The 16245-nt window shown below is 46.0% G+C and overlaps 1 protein-coding gene across 4 annotated transcripts in view; it reads left to right on the forward strand.

Annotated features, from left to right (window-relative positions):
- St7l (suppression of tumorigenicity 7 like) overlaps positions 1-16245 on the forward strand; it is a 133817-nt gene that overhangs the window by 105057 nt on the left and 12515 nt on the right. The gene's annotated exons all lie outside the window — the stretch shown is intronic.

Genomic DNA, 16245 nt, shown 5'->3' on the forward strand with positions numbered 1-16245 from the left:
AGTCACCAGTGGCTCACGCCTGTAATCCTAGCTACTCAGGAGGCTGAGATCTGAGGATCACAGTTCAAAGCCATCCCTGGCAGGAAAGTCCATGAGATTCTTTTTTTTTTTTTTTTTTGTCGGTTGTGGGGGCTAAACTCTGGGCCTGGGCGCTGTCCCTCAGCTCTTCAGCTCAAAGCTATCCCCCTACCACTTGAGCCACAACGCCACTTCTGACTTTTTTCTGCTTATATGGTGCTGAGGAATAGAACCCAGGACCTCATGCATGCAAGGCAAGCACTCTACCACTGAGCCAACTTCTCAGCCCAGTCCATGAGACTCTTATCTCCAATAAACTACTAGAAAACTGGAAGTGGTGCTGTGGCTTAAGCTCAAGGGCTCGCCTTGAGCTGAAGAGCTGAGGAACAGTGCTCAGGCCCAGGAAGATACCAGAAAAATCTATAGCCCCAAGGACTAAACTTCAATGAATCCATCATATTATGAATTTACCAAGGGGATTAACCCACTCAGTAGTCAGAGTACTAATGATCAATTTGTATCTGGAAATGTCTGCAGACACAATACAATGGTGTTCTTCTAATCTCCTAGATGTTTATTAATCAAATCAAGTTGGCAGTCAAGGATCTGTTAGAAGCTTCCTCTATAGTCTACTTTGGGTTTAACCTTGAAAGTACTAAGACTTCACTAAAGGAGCAAACTATTTATTTATTTGTCCATTGTGGGGCTTGAACTCTGGGCCTGGGTGCTGTACCTCAGCTCTTCAGCTCAAGGCTAGCACTCTACCTCTTGAGCCACAGTGCCTCTTTCAGTTTTCTGAGTGGTTTATTAGAGATAAGAGTCTCATGGATGTTCCTGCCCGGGCTGGCTTTGAACTGCAATCCTCAGATCTCAGCCTCCTGAGTATTACAGGCATGAGCCACCGGCTCCCAGCCAACTTTTATTGAAGTAGAATTTGGATTTTGAGATATTTTTAAGTTTTGAAACTAGTTTCTTCTGACAATGTTAGAGGTTTGTTCCAACATGAAGATTCATGCAGTGATTATATTTACCATGATAAGCCAAGTTCTAGTTTACAAAGTTTTGGATCAGAAGGAAAAACTCTTTTCCCAGAAGTTTTCCAAACAAGTCAACTACCAGTGCTTCAGAATCTCTGAGGATTACAATCCCACTGACTGCAAGACCTCTGGGGTAAGGCGTTTCACAGCTGAGTTCTTGGAGAAGGTTTTTGAACCATCTAGATGGCAGAAGGCTGCACAGTAATGTGTTGGAGGTGCTGGCCAAGGTCACAGATGTGGGCTTTTCAGCCTTGAAGGCTCTGGGGGGGCTTGCTGGGCCTCCATCCACAGGGAGGTCCGTTACCTCTGCATACATTGTGGGTAGTGGTTGATGATTCAGGAGTGTCTGGTCAGACTGAGCACTTGCAGGTGAGCATGTCAGGCTTTTCTACCAAAACATTTGGAAGAGTTAGGATGGATAAGAAGAGGATGAGGGCTGGGAAGGTGGCTCAGTGGTAGAGCACTTGCCTTGCATGCCTGAGGCCATGGGTTCGATTCCTCAACACCACATAAGCAAAAAGAAAGACGCCGGAAGTGGCACTGTGACTCAAGTGGTAGAGCGCCAGCCTTGAGCTGAAGAGCTGAGGGACAGCGCCCAGGCCCAGAGTTCAGGCCCCACGACTGGACCCCGCCCCCCCCCCCCAAAAAAAAAAGAAAAGAAGAGGATGAGTAGGATTATTCTGTCAGATGTATTGAAATTTGACTGACATTGCAATAGACATGCTTCAAGACTGAGTTCTTCCAGGACTTATTGTTGACTCAGTCTGCTGTTTCAGTGTGAGGAGAGTTACAGGATTTTGTTAAATCGGAGAAGCAGCTTGTACTTCTGGTTCCAAACAATAAATGCCATTTCCACAATGGAAGGGTTAAAATTGTATTTCAAAGTTAGATCCAAGAGGGTTGTCAGGTCTGTGGCTAATACCTATAATCCTGGTTATCGAAGCCACTAGAGGATCAGGGTTCAAAGACAGTCTATGCAGAAAGGTCCATGAGACTCTGTCTAAAATACCTGAAAAAAAAAACTAGTATATGTCTGAGTCAAGTAGAAAAGGTCAGATAAGTTGATGTTAGGGAAATGAACCCTAAGATATGTATTCAAATGTTTATTTTTTTAAATAGGATTGTTTCTAACACATTTATAAGATGATTTCTTTGTTGCTTTGTATGTCCCTCCCCCACCGTATAACCCCTGCTTTCACTGTATTTGATGTTGGTGTAATTTGTGTAGGGGAAGGGAAAAAACAAATCATTTAAATAGAGATACAGGTGGACCCATTGCAACAATGAGACGTACAAGTCGTTATGTCGAAAACAAACTTTACAACTTTGGTGGGGGGGGGGGAAGAGGGTTAGGTTGGGGGGCGGGGTGGGTGGGGGGAGGATGGGATGGGAAGGGGAAACAAAGGAGGAGGCTACAATGCTTGATAAGAAATGTACTCATTATCTTGCCCATGTAATTGTAACCCCTCTGTACAGTATTTTCACAATTACAAAAAAAAGAAGGAAAATTTTTTAAAAAGCCTGAAAAAAGCAGAGCTTAAGTGGTAGAACACAAGTTGGTTGAGTTAAGTGAGCATGTAAGAGTCCGTGAGTACAAACACCAATTACACACACATACACACAACAAAAAACTGTATTTGAGATTGAACAGCTGAAAGAAAAGCTAAAACTCATTGAGACTCTTCTGATGAAATGTCTGTTTGAGTCTCAGAAGAACTGTACAAAGCCAAGGGCACCCTTCCCAAGGGCTGATTCGAATGACCCATGCTCTCTCCTGTACCATAATGACTGAGCTAGATTGCTTCTCGGGGAAAAGCTTTTCTAGGGACCTTGTAAGGAAGAAATGGAAATTCAGTTCCATAGTAAATTGCTGTCTGTTTTAAAGGCCTGTTTGTTCCTATTTGTCCTCGTCATTACGTATTACATGGCACACTCTCCATTACTGACTACACTGAGTCAGAAGTCTGACAGGCAACGTTGTGTTACAAAAGAGGGGTGATAGAGATACTTTTGTAGACTGCACAGGGGGCAGATATTAAAATAATCAAGCATAAAATGTGTTCATCATGATGTAGTAGGAGGAATCATTTTTTGTTCATCACAGCAAGACTGAGGAAGGAATAATAAGAAAAGGGACAAGCTTGTGAAACTGTGATCACTTCACCCTACTGCTCCAATCTGCCTAATTAATAATTAATTAATAATTTATTTTTTTGTGCTGATACTGGAGTTTGAGCTCAGGGCCTTGTGCTCTCCCTTAGCGCTCTCACTCAAGGCTGGTGCTCTACCACTTGAGCACTTCTGTTTTTTTTGCTAATTAACTAAGAATCTCCTTGATTTGTCTTCCCCAAGCTGCTTTGAGCCTTGATCCTCCGATCTCAGCTACCTAAGTAGCTAGGATTACGGGTGTGAGCCACTGTCGTCTAGCTTATTTTTGATCACTAATTTACCAACACTAATTTCCTTTAGAACAAAAAAGCTGCCCAAACTGGTTAGAACTGGATAATGGGCACACATGCAGTGATCCAGGAGCTGTCTTAAAAATGATCTAGGCAGGGGCTGGGAAGGTAGCTCAGTGGTAGAGCGCTTGCCTTGCATGCCTGAGGCCCTGGGTTCAATTCCTCAGCACCACATAAGAAAAAAGAAAAAAGCCGGAAGTGGCGCTGTGGCTCAAGTGGTAGAGTGCTAGCCTTGAGCTGAAGAGCTGAGGGACAGCGCCCAGGCTCAGAGTTCAGCCCCCACGACCGGACCCCCCCCCCCCAAAAAAATGATCTAGGCAGCCACCCTAACTTATGACATCATACATATGGAATGCATCTCATGCATCCTGTTAAGAACCTGGGAATTAGCCCTTGGCACAAAAGCAACAAGACCGATTTCAGAAAGGAGTCTTTCGGTGATTCAAGAGTCACCTACACCCCAGCCCTGCTCACTGTTTGTCTCCTTATACCTAACCATGGCCAAAGTAAAGCCCCATCCAAACACAGCCCTGGGCTCTTTGAGCCTTCTTTTTCCAGCCTTCTGCTTCCTTGAAGCATATCCTTCTTTTACTTTAATAAATTCTTGATGCTCTTTTATTACTATCCTTTTGTGTCTTGCTCAATTTTTTTGTGTACTTCATGAAAGAAAGAATCTGGACACACCTCATAGAGGTGTGGGGGAGACAACCATCTCCAGAGACTCCTGCCCAGTAACAGGACTGCACTGGAGAACGGCATACTACAATGGGAAAGTCCAGGCATCCAGTGTGGATACCAGCAGGATCGTGAAAGAGGAACTGACAACTCGATGGTGCCCCAGGTGTGATGTTGAGATACATTCCGGGGGTCAGTGTTCCCTGACAGTGGTGGGATTTATCACTGCAGCGATTAATAATGATAATAATAATGATAATTAACGGCTCCTCATTCTAGACTTCTTAAATAAACATTATGACATTCCCAAACTATCCATGATAAATAATAGGATGCATAATTATGAAGGCTATGGTGGTTTTGGTGAAACCTACAATTTTCTCTGTCCTACAAGAAAATGCCCAAGTAAAATGGAAGCATGTAAACTTCAGACAAGTGGAGAGGCACATGCGGCTAGGAGAGTGGGTCTAGAAGAGCTGATTCAATGTGTGACTGGCAAATTAGAGCTTCAGGCAAGAGCTGACTTTCCTGGGTAAGTTGAGGGAGCATGAAATTAAATGAGCACCATGCTGACTCCACACAGAAAGGCCAGATTGAACAGAAAAGCTTGAATGGAGCCAGCATCACATAGTTGCTAACAGCTTTATGTCACAGGGGACGGTTGCCGCAATTGTGGGGAAGCAGTTCAAGTGGAATGGGAAAGGGAGTTCTGGCACTGCCTTTTCTGACCACAGTGATATAGATAGGAAGCTGTGATGTGGTGACTCCTGTAATCCTAGCTACTCAGTAGGTTGAGATCTGAGAATCATGGTTCAAAACCAGCCTAGGCCGAAAAATCTATGAGACTCTTCAGTTAATTAGCAAAAAGCTAGAAGTACAGGTGTGGCTCAAGTGGTAGAGCACCATCTGCGAGTGGGAGGCCTAGAGTTCAAACCTGGGGCTTGAAACAAAAATAAAAACAAACACATTAAAAAACATTGGTTTTTGGGTTGGGAAGGTGGCTCAGTAGTAGAGTGCTTGCCTTGCATGCCTGAGACCATGGGTTCTACTCCTCAGCACCACATAAGCCAAAAAGAAAAAAAAAAAGCCGGAAGTGGTGCTATGGCTCAAGTGGTAGAGCGCTAGCCTTGAGCTGAAGAGTTGAGGGACAGCGCCCAGGCCCAGAGTTCAGGCTCCAGGACTGGACCCAAAACAAACAAAACAAAACAAAAAAAACATTGGCTTTTGTATATGCTTCTCTGTAATCACTGCTGCTCATATAAGTTTGGTTTATGTCTATATTTTATATTTGATACACTCCATTGGACTTAAGTGAAATATAGATTCATTTCTATCTGTAGGTACTGCACATACAACATTGCTTTATACGAAAGGTTGTAAAAATCTGTGAAACACAAAACAATTGGCAATTTCTTATCTAGCTGATTCTGCTTTCTTCAGTGCATAGTCTTCTTATATTATAACCCTGCTAATAATTTTCTAGGGTGAATACATCTAATGTAGCACTTCAGAGAGGAGGAGGAAGGGCAAGGAATGCAAGGTGTGTGCAAAACAATGCAACGATGTCACGTGTGGTGTTCTTAGGTTGACTTTTTAATCCCAGATAAAATGAGTTGTTTTTTCACTGTATTTTCATAATACATGTGTTAAAATAAAAACTACAAATGGGAAATTACTACCTATTCTGACTTACTATTGAGTCTGACTTACTAATGAGGGGCGCATAGCTGAACTGTGCAGTCATCAACCCAATAAAGGTAGATAGCATGTCCGATACTGATGGGAATGATTTAAATATGTATTTTTATTTCACCATACAAAAAAAGAATCCCCCCTAAACCATCTTCACATGCAACTGTGTGTGTGTGTGTGTGTGTGTGTGTGTGTGTGTGTGTGTGTGTGTGTGTGTGTGTGTGCTGGTGCTGGGGCTCTACCACAGGACTATTTCTACAAGTTTAATGATCTTTTTCCCGCTTATATTGTGAAGAAAAATACTGTAATTTTCATCTGTACATGCTTGACTTACTTTTGTTCTATATCTCATGTCTCTAATTAATAAGCTTAATTTTTCTTCTAGCTCCTTGAACATCTGGAGTACAGGATAATAGTTGTTTTTGGTGCTCTTGTCTACTGAGTCATTTCGTAGTAATTTTCAGCTGATTGACTTCTGTTCTGTTTTCTTTCTTTCTTTTTTTTTTTTTGGTCTGGTCGTGGGGCCTGAACTCTGGACCTGGGCACTGTCCCTCAGCCCTTCAGCTCAAGGCTAGCGCTCTACCACTTGAACCACAGCACCACTTCCGGATTTTTGCTTATGTGGTGTTGAGGAATCGAACCCAGGGCCTCATGCATGCAAGGCAAGCGCTCTACCACTGAGCCACCTTCCCAGCACCATCTGTTTTCTTTTTTGCATGCCTGGTAATTTATTTATTTTTTATAATATATATGTTTATTGAAAAGATAGTGTACAGAGGGCTTTCAGTTACATTTCCTATCCAGCATTGTTACCCCCTCCTTTGTTTTTCTCCTATTATCCTTTCCCTCCCTTCATCCCCAACTCTTCCCTCCCCCGCCCAAAGTTGTAGAGTTCATTTTCAACATAGTGTCTTGTACATCTCATTGTTACAATGGGTCAACCTGTATCCTTATTTCAGCTTTTTGTTATTTCTCTTCCCCTCTCCAAATTAGAAAAATGTATACACAAGTTGCAGGGTACCAGAATCAAATACAGTGAAAACAGGGGTTATGCCATGGGGGAAGAATGTACAAAAGAAAGAAAAAAAATCACACAGTACATCATAAGTACATTAAAAAAAAACAGCAACAAAGATAAAACCTCTGGTGTCTCTATCTTGGGGTTCATTTCACTTAGCATCATCTTATATGGTCATATGTACATTGCTTTTGACTTTTTCTGCTTGTCCTAGACATATACTAGTTATTGTAGATAAGGGAAACCATGGGACCTATGTTTCTTTGGGCCTGGCTTATTTCACTTAATATAATTTTTTCCAAGTCTTTCCATTTCCTAACAAATGGGGTGGTATCATTCTTTCTGATGGAAGCATAGAATTCCGTTATATATACATATGTATGCATGTATATATATCTATATATATATTATTTTCTTGATCCATTCATCTACTGAGGGGCACCTGGGTTGGATCCATATCTTAGCTATGGTGACTACTGCTGTGATAAACATAGTTGTGCTGGTAGCTTTAGTATAGCCTTGTTTGTGAACATTTGGGTAAATGCCCAGAAGGGGCATTGCTGGGTCATAGGGGAGCTCTATGTGGAGTCTTTTGAGGAACCTCCATACTGCTTTCCAGAGTGGGTAAACAAGTTTACACTTCCACCAACAATGCAGTAGGGTTCCCTTTTGGCCACATCCCCTCCAGCATCTGTTGTTATTAGATTTCTTGATTATAGCCATTCTAACTGGGGTGAAGTGGAATCTCAATGTTGTTTTGATTTGCATTTCTTTTATGGCTAGAGAGGCTGAACATTTCTTCATGTGTCTATTGGCCATTCTTATTTCCTCTTCAGAGAAATTTCTCTTTAAGTCTTTAGCCCACTTATTAATTGGACAGTTGTTTGAGGATTTTTTGTTTTAAATTTTTTGAGTTCTAAGTATATTTTAGATATGACCCTTGTCCGTTGAATCTATCTATCTATCTATCTATCTATCTATCTATCTATCTATCTATCTATCTATCTATCTATCTATCTATCTGTTTATTGTCAGTCATGGAGCCTCAACTCTGGGCCTGGGTGCTGTCCCTCAGCTCTTCAGCTCAAGGCCAGCGCTTTACCACTTGAGCCACAGCGCCACTTCCGGCTTCTTCTGCTTATGTGGTGCTGAGGAAACGAACCCAGGGCCTCATGCATGCAAGGCAAGCGCTCTACCACTGAGCCACCTTCCCAGCCCCTATTTATTTTTTATTTATTTTTTAAATGTACTTTTTATGCTGGTACTTGAGCTCAGAGCTTGATGCTCTTTTTAGTCCTCAATCACTTACTTCCACGTGAACCACGTCTCCACTTCTGGCTTTCTCCTAGTTAGTTTGAGATGGAGTCTCTCAGACAATTATAATAGTAATAATATTATTGTAAATATAATAATGATCATTAAAAAGGGTTTTGTAGTTTACATAAATGCATAAAAGCAACAAAATGTTTTGAAGGCATCAGTAAGTGGATGAAGACTGTTGGTAGTCATCTTGGCCCCTTTTCGATAGTCACTGCTCTGGGAGGTCCATACTTATGCCAGGGACTAAAGTCTTAACTTTGCAGCTTTAAGGTTCACAACAGTCCTGTAAGTCGGCTTGTCATAGTCTCTCTTCCTTTATGTAGGTGGGCTTCTTTCCCTTCCTTGGGGAGAGCTGGCGTGCTCTGAACTCCAGGGAACAACCCCGCGCACCTGGCCCGCCTGTGCCAGCGGAGCTGACGAGCGCCCCCGCCTGGCCACACCTCGGTCGAGCGAGTCACCGCGTGTCCAACACCAGGGGGCGCGAGCAATTCAGGTTTGGGGAGGAGGGAGCACGCCAGCGGGGCGGAGCCGGCCGCGCTCTGGGCACCCCACCCTTCCCGGCGCCAGCGTCTCCACAGCTCGGAGACGATCACTCGGGCGGCCCGGCCCGGTGCTGCGCCCTGCGGTCAAAGGGACCGTGGCCCGGGGTAGTTTTACTGTGCGGGGAAGAAACCCCCAAGAGGAAGATGCGCCCTGGGTCTTTGTGTTTACTGAGGTCACCCGCCCCAGCGTTACACTGCGTCCAGCTTGCTCTGACTCCTTGGCATCCCCTCCAGGCCAGACCCTTCTGTGTGTTTAAATCAAGTGCGGCTGCTTTGTTTTCAAGAGTATGGGCATTCAACTCTGAGCTGCCTACTTGTGAGGTGGGGTCCTCCTTTGGACCCCCCCCCCCCAGCCATTTACATTTCCTTGTGTAGCTGGGAAGACCAGGGCGGGCCACGCCTTTCAGTTTAAACCAGGCGCTTCGTGGGCTCCCGGATCTCCCTGCTCCTCAGAACATCATCCATATCACCACCCATGGGAGACATCTGCTCTGTCACCAGTGCCACCCTGACCTCTCACCTCAGTGAAACCTGTCCCCCCACCAGCCTTTAAAATGGCCCTGGGCGGAACACACGGAAGGCAAGTGCGCAGGTGCCGGCACGCGTGGCGGCCGCCGCGAGGGACCTGCTGAGTCTCGGACGAGGGCGCGGGCGCCGTGATGTCACTGCGATTGTGTTCCGTGCCCCGCAGGCCCGCGGCCAGCGGAGCCGCCCCCTCCCCGAAGACAAGAACCGGGAATGCGGGCGCGGGGGGGGGGGCGGGGGCCAAGGGAGGAGGCGCGGGGCAGGGAGCAGAGCTTTCCCATGGGGAGAAGAAGGCCCACACAGAAAAGAGGGGGTGAGGGAAGCCAAGATCGGAGTTAGAGCAGAAGGAAAGTGAGCCATGAATGGGCGCCTTGTGTGTGTGGCCCCGTGGGCGCTGGCTGACTCACCAGGATGAAGAAGGGGCCTGTGTGCGCTTTGTCACCCGCTCCCCCCACCCCCACCCCCGGGTCAGGGGCGGCCTGAGGACACACCCGGCCTCGGAAAGGCTTGGCTGTGTCCCCACGAGAGGGCGGGTGCAGTGAGTTCCGTTCAGGTGGAGAAAGTCAAGAATTCCTCCGTCAGGGGTGCAGCCGGCCCCGTGCGCCGCAGGCAGGCGAGGCGCCTCGGCCTCGGAGGCTTCTCGGGTGCACCCCTGCAGCCGCGAGGCCGGCTCGGCCTGGGCTCCCCCGCACACACAGCTCCGTGGCGGAGGCGGCCTCACCCCAGCCGTCCGACCTGTTCCAAAGGCTTGACAACCGACTGTTGGTGGCAACAAGCATGGCAGGCAGCCCGAGGGCCTTGGGCAGAGGGCGGGGCATGGGGCCGGGGCCGCCCCCGGAGATCGAGATCAAAGCCAGGCCTTGGGGAGAAGGAGGTGAGAGGAAGGGCGAGGGTCTGAAGGAGCCGTCCAGGCCCGATGGGCATTGCTGGTCTCCCTGCCAACTTTGGGAGCAGCACCCGCTGCTGAAGGAGCCAGACTGACCCATGATCTAGACTGGGAATCCTGGGCAAGTTCCTTAACGTTTTCGTGGGAGGAAAGCTAGAGTTGGATTGCTAAGCTCCCTTCCAGCTCAGAGTGCACGACTTTGAATCATCTGTGCATCTCTCCTCACAAAATCCTGGCTGCTGGCAGGGCCCTGCTCCTAGCTGAAAGTCTCCAAAGGACTCATCCTTCCTTAGCATGACCACAAGCTGGGACTGGAAACTCCCCAAATAGATCATTGGTTTCTTTTTTGGTGCTGGAATTGAACCCAAGGCTTCTCCAGCGAATGCACATTCCACCGCTGAGCTACACCCACCGGCCCTGGGAACTGCTTGGAGACTCTAGGATCCTAGGCCTTGACAGCCAAGTGGCTCAGAGCAGGAATCCCAGGTGCGACTCTGAATCTCAGTCCTGCTCGGCTGTAGGACCTTGGGCAATTATTGTGTCTTAGCAGGCCTTAGTCACCACCTTATCTGTGAGTGGATGACAGGATCTGTCAGTAGGGTCATCCACCTCTTAGAAGCTGGGTAGATTAAATGAAGTAACACATAAAACAATATTTGCTCAAGAACTTAGCACCTTATAAGTACTCAGAAAATGTGTCCTCCCTCCTTTACAGGACTTAGTTGTGACTGAAGGGAAGAAGTTTCTTGGCTCTACACCAAGGGAGTGGGAAGGGAAGGGGAAGGGAGTAGAGTGGCAGAAAGAGAGAAGCCGAGTAGCAACTAATCCTCAGTTCAACCAACCATCAGATGATGTTCAAAATGGAAGACCCTTCCAAGTTCTCCCTGCTTAGGACAAGAAGGGCAAACATAAACTTCGGTTGGGTGTGATGATGCTCACCTATAATCCCAGTACTTGGCAGGCTGAAAGATCAAGAGCTTGAGACCAGCTTGGTTTGTACAGTGAAAACCAGTCATATATACATACGTGTACATATTCATATGTATGTAACTTCACCTTTGAGTACAAGCTGTGTGCATGGGAGATGTAACTTTGGTTGTTAAAATTTATTTTTCTTAACTTCAAAGCAGCTGCTGTAAGGGGCTGACAACATTCCTGAATTTGGGGAGATGTATTCTTCATTGCCGAAGCAGATCTGGGCATGCTAGTATATACGGCATTGAGGCTCTGCCAGAGAGTACTGCCCCCCTCCCCGCTCCTCTTGCCAGGAGTCGGATTCTTAAAAGGCCTATCTTGTTTTCCAATCATAGCAGCATAGACAATGTCCCTGAAACTGGACAACCTCCCCTCCCCCCAAATCTCCATGGCAACACAGCCCTGATGCTGCCTGCACATCCCAAGGAAACGCCACCTGAATAAGTCCCAGGAAGACCCATTTGATTCTTTCAAAGCCTCATTTTCCTTTCTCATTTGCTCACAGATTTAGAGGGTATGAAGAAGGGCAATGAGTAGAAATGAATGCTGATACCAGATCCTTTATCTGCCTTTACCTACCTGTTCCTAGGTCTTCTCCCCCCCTCCCCCGCCCTCCCAGGTTAGGGAAGAGACATTGGCAGAGGGTGGTGCCCTGGAAGTTTTTTCTCGCCTAGCCCCAAGCCCTGAAAACACTCCCCTCAAAAGGGTTTCAGCTCTGGGGAGGGACTTCGTGTTCCTTTGACATCCTTACATCTCCACAAGTTAACTGAAACCCAAAAACAAACAGGGAGATACTGCCAAAACCCAGGAAAATGCTCGATACAGGAATAAATCTATTACCTTGTTCTGATGAACTTTTTCCTGTCCCTGAAGAATTCTGCCACTTTCTGGGCCATCTTGCCTGGAACACATTCAATGACTTCATGGTTTTCAGTAGGTTGGTTGGTTGGAGTCAGGGTCTCAGCCTAGCCTGCCCATGAACTATTCCAGCCTTAGCCTCTAGTGTGGTCTCTCAAATGACAGTGATTTTTTTTAGGGGGTTCATGTTATACCAACTATATTGAGAATACCCTGAAGGCAGGGAACAGGTTTAAGCTTGTGTCTCTTAATAGCTACCTTGGCATCTGGCTCTCCAGAGAGCCTGCAGAAACGCAGTAGTTTGAGGGGAATCTTTGTTTTGGTTTCATTTATCTGACCAGAGAAAAGTCTTGAGGACTTGGTCAAGTGTGACAGGTCACTCTTGGGGATAGGGTGGAGCAGAGTGGGGGTCCAGCAGGGTTTCTTGCTCAACTTTGTAAGAATCATTCCATGTACTTACTTAAAGCTCATTTGGCCAGAGACTCATCATCGCCCCAGGAGATTCTCTTGGGAAACAGGTAGTGAAAGAGGAAAGAATGGATTTGGACTATGTTCCTGCACTGTGTTCCTAATAGCCAGACAAAACATCATCTGACTTTATCTGACTTTGAGAAGTCAGGAGAGGAAATAACTAATTTTCCCAGCCAGCCAGTTTCAGTGGCGAGACAATTTTCTTCTGCTTTCATTCTTCTCAAATAGAAACCTGGTTAACCAGTTAGTTTTCTATCTTCTCCCTATCCACATCTTCCAAGGCAAGTAACATCAAAATAACCAAACCACTTTTTTTTTTTTTTGGACGGTTCTGGTGGCTGAACTCTGGGCCTGGGAGCTGTCTCTCAGCTCTTCAGCTTGGGTATGTGGGCCATTTGAGCCACAGCACCACTTCCAGCTTTTTTCTGCCTATGTGGTGCTGAGGAATCGAACCCAGAGCCTCATGCATGTGAGGCAAGCACTCTACCACTGAGCCAACTTCCCAGCCCCCACTTTTTGTTCTGCTCTTTTCTGTTTATGAAGCCAATGAACTTTTCCCGGCTCCTAAGAACTTATTTGTGGAGTGACCTGTTCATTCTAGAATTCCAAGGACAGCTTAATTTTGTGAGAGACAATTAAAAAAATTCTTTTGCTAAGCCTGTTAAGGAACCAAAAGCTGGATAGCCAATCTTCACCCAGTCCCCGCTCTGCTCTGTACGAGTGCTCTTGGATCTGAGCCATTCTCTGCTGCAGTCACTTTACAGTCACTTTGGGCTCTAGGAGGAACAGGATCTGATAATAACATCTTGTGATAAAAGGCAAACTGTCCCTCCAACAGGCAATGCCATCTCATTACCTTGAAGACAAACAACCAAAAGCTACAGAGAACTCCCCAGGCAGAGCTAATGGTCAACCAGGCCATACCTCTGTTGTTGGTCATGGGGCTTGAATTCTGGGCCTGGGCGCTGTCCCTGAGGCTCTTTAGCTCAAGGCGAGAGCTCTACCACTTGAGCCACAGTGCTACTTCCCAGTTTTCTGGTGGTTAATTGGAGATGAGTCTCAATAGACTTTCCTTCCCTGGGCTGGCTTTGAACCATGATCTTCAGATCTCGGCTTCCTGAGTAACTAGGATTCCAGGTGTGAGCCACTGGCACCCAGCTCATGTGCAAACCTTTCTTACAACCTGCCCCCAATTCTCCCTCAACACCTGAGGCCAATGTCTGTTCCATGAAGGTGCCTAAGGTATACTGAAGTGTTGTCTTCCAATGGCTACCATCTGGACGTTGGGTCTAGGTTTATAAAGACCCAGGTGTGTGTGTATGTGTGTGTGTGTGTGTGTGGTTTTGTGTGTGCATTAAATTCCAACTCCTGTGGGAGAAGACAATGAACAGGTTTACTAAGTTACCATAAACATCATCCAGAAATAAAAAAAGACCATGTTCAAAAGTTCCTGAACTAAGCCGGGCGCTGGTGGCTCACGCCTGTAATCCTAGCTACTCAGGAGGCTGAGATCTGAGGATCGCGGTTCAAAGCCAGCCCAGGCAGGAAAGACCGTGAGACTCCTATCTCCAATAAACCACCAGAAAACCGGAAGTGGCGCTGTAGCTCAAGTGGTAGAGCGCTCGCCTTGAGCTGAAGAGCTGAGGGACAGCGCCCAGGCCCAGAGTTCAAGTCCCACGACCGACAAAAAAAAAAAAAAAAGTTCCTGAACTACTAGTAGAAAGGCTGGGTAGCTGCTAGAAAGACCACTGGACCTACAGCTAAGAGTTTTTTGTTTTTTTGTTTTTGTAAACTTTGGAAAAGAACTGTTTTGTTTTGATGGTCGTGGGGCCTGAAATCTAGGCCTGGGGGCTGTCCCTCAGCTCTTCAGCTCAAGGTGAACACTCTACCACTTGAGCCACAGCGCCACTTCCAGTTTTTGCTTATGTGGTGCTTAGGAATCGAACCCAGGGCCTAATGCATACAAGGCAAGCACTCTACCACTGAGCCACCTTCCCAGCCCCAAGAACTGTTTACATTGAACCCATAGGAGGGTAATCCATATGAAATAACCAAGCCAGGTGCTGATGTCTCACACTTGTAATCCTAGCTACTCAGCAGGCTGAGATCTGAGGATCATGGTTCAAAGGCAGCGTGGGCAGGAAAGTCCATGAGAATCCTCTTCTCTCCATTTAACCAGAAAATTGGAAGTGGCACTGGGGCTCAAAGAGGTAAGAGTGTGCTAGCCTTGAGCAAAAGAGCTCAGTGAAGGCACCAGGCCCCAAGTTCAAGCCTCATGACCACTGCCACCACCACCACCACCACCCACCACAACAGAAAATGATGAATAGCTGCTGCTCCTGGTGTGGCTGGGTGAAAGTTCCAAATGCTTTGGTGTGACAGTGTGGCAAACCCGTTGCTCAGCCAAAGATAAGACTAAAGTTTTACCTCAAAGAATATTAAAGGGACTTGGTTTCAGTCTATAGTATTTTTTACTAAGTAACTCTTTCCATTTCTCTTTCCCATCATATGCCTCAGTGTAACGAGTTTGAAATCCTGTCACAAATCTCAAATATCTCCTTACTATGGAGGGAATGCACCTCTCCTTTGTGAGGATGAGTAGTGATATGTGTGTGAAATCATGATCTTGGTGTTTGCTTGGCACCCTGTAGGTGCTCTTGACTTTGAATGTCATTGGTATTCTGAAGCATGACATCTCCTTAGTTACAGGCAAACAAGTTGTAGAACAAAGGGCCATGTGTGGTGGCTGGTGAAGCACTATTGATCAGAGTATGTGTCCTCACAGCATTGTTATCAGCTGGGCCCTACAGACAACCCCAGGAATCATTTTTAGCAGGTTCCCTAGGTTACGCTGAAAAACAATAAAATTTGAGCCACTACTGATGATTTGCCCATTAATTTATGAATAGATGAATGAAAAGGCTTTCAAATGATCAACTAGTTTAGTTAGCAATGACTCCTAGAGAATAATGTTCATTGCATACCTCTGACACATCACTATGAAAACACATCTCCTCTACCCTTTTTGCAATGCTGGGGTTGGAACTTGGCCTGTATGTGCTAGGCAAGTGCTGTGCAACTGAGTCTCAACTCCCAGTGTCACACATCTGACTCCACAGATAGCATTTCAAGACATCTGGAAGCTCTGTTTAAGATTATGCATCAGGGCTAGGAAGGTGGCTCAGTGGTAGAGCACTTGCCTTGCATGCATGAGGCCCTGGGTTCGATTCCTCAGCACCACATAAGTCAAAAAGAAGAGCTGAGGGACAGCGCCCAGGCCCAGAGTTCAGGCCCCATGACCGGACCCCCAAAAAAAAAAAAAGATTATGCATCAGAAGCACTCTCTATAAACTCTCTCTCTCTCTCTCTCTCACACACACACATACACACACACACTCTCAAGGCACCATTGAAGTTACCATGGGAAACCGGATACAGCTAGTGTTTGTTGAAATGATCATTAACGGGCTTAACATGCTGAAAACCTAAGATATGTAAACATCTAGTCTGTTGGAAAATCTTTTGTACATCAAAGGCTTTTCAAGTACAGTTTATACCTTTTCAAAAGGTCCAGAGCCCCTAGATGTTTTTTTTTTTTTAAATTACAGACTGGATTACTGTGCTGGTTGTTTCAAGTATGTGGTTCTAAAAGAAACCAATGTCCTAATTCCTTTTGGGTTCTAACTGGGATAAGTCTGTTGATTACCTTGGTCTTTCAAAGACATGATCAAACACTCCCTCAAATACCACCAACTTCTCTTCACCAATA

This window comes from Dipodomys spectabilis, unplaced genomic scaffold (assembly GCF_019054845.1).
Source record: "Dipodomys spectabilis isolate Male_0828 unplaced genomic scaffold, ASM1905484v1 ptg000002l, whole genome shotgun sequence".
Lineage (NCBI taxonomy): Eukaryota > Metazoa > Chordata > Mammalia > Rodentia > Heteromyidae > Dipodomys > Dipodomys spectabilis.